The 351-nt window shown below is 39.9% G+C and overlaps 1 protein-coding gene across 1 annotated transcript in view; it reads right to left on the bottom strand.

Annotated features, from left to right (window-relative positions):
- brsk2a (BR serine/threonine kinase 2a) overlaps nt 1–351 on the bottom strand; it is a 215,164-nt gene that overhangs the window by 91,788 nt on the left and 123,025 nt on the right. The window lies entirely within an intron of this gene.

The following is a 351-nucleotide window of genomic DNA, read 5'->3' on the forward strand; positions in this document are numbered from 1 at the left end:
ACCGGCACCGCACGTGAAAAATAATTTCCCGACTGAGAAAATGCACGTGAACTCAAGTCGGAAAGCTCTAATAATACAAATCCAACACATCTTTGTAGTAACGAGAGTGTTCACGTTGTTTTCACAATCCGACTTAAAAGCACAACATGGAAATGAGAGCATCCGAGGAGTGCGTGAATGCAGTAATTACACTTGCTCTGATGGCAGCAGGTAGCCTTCCGTTAACTAAGCTAAACATGCTTAAATTAAAATGCCTAAAGCTAAACCTCCCTTGTATTCACATTTCTAAACCTGTTGTCCAACAAAAGAGAACATTATAACCGTTTTACTCCAAAATACCAGTCAAATGCT

The sequence above is a fragment of the Sinocyclocheilus anshuiensis genome, unplaced genomic scaffold, assembly GCF_001515605.1.
Source record: "Sinocyclocheilus anshuiensis isolate Anshui unplaced genomic scaffold, SAMN03320099.WGS_v1.1 scaffold532, whole genome shotgun sequence".
Classification (NCBI taxonomy): domain Eukaryota; kingdom Metazoa; phylum Chordata; class Actinopteri; order Cypriniformes; family Cyprinidae; genus Sinocyclocheilus; species Sinocyclocheilus anshuiensis.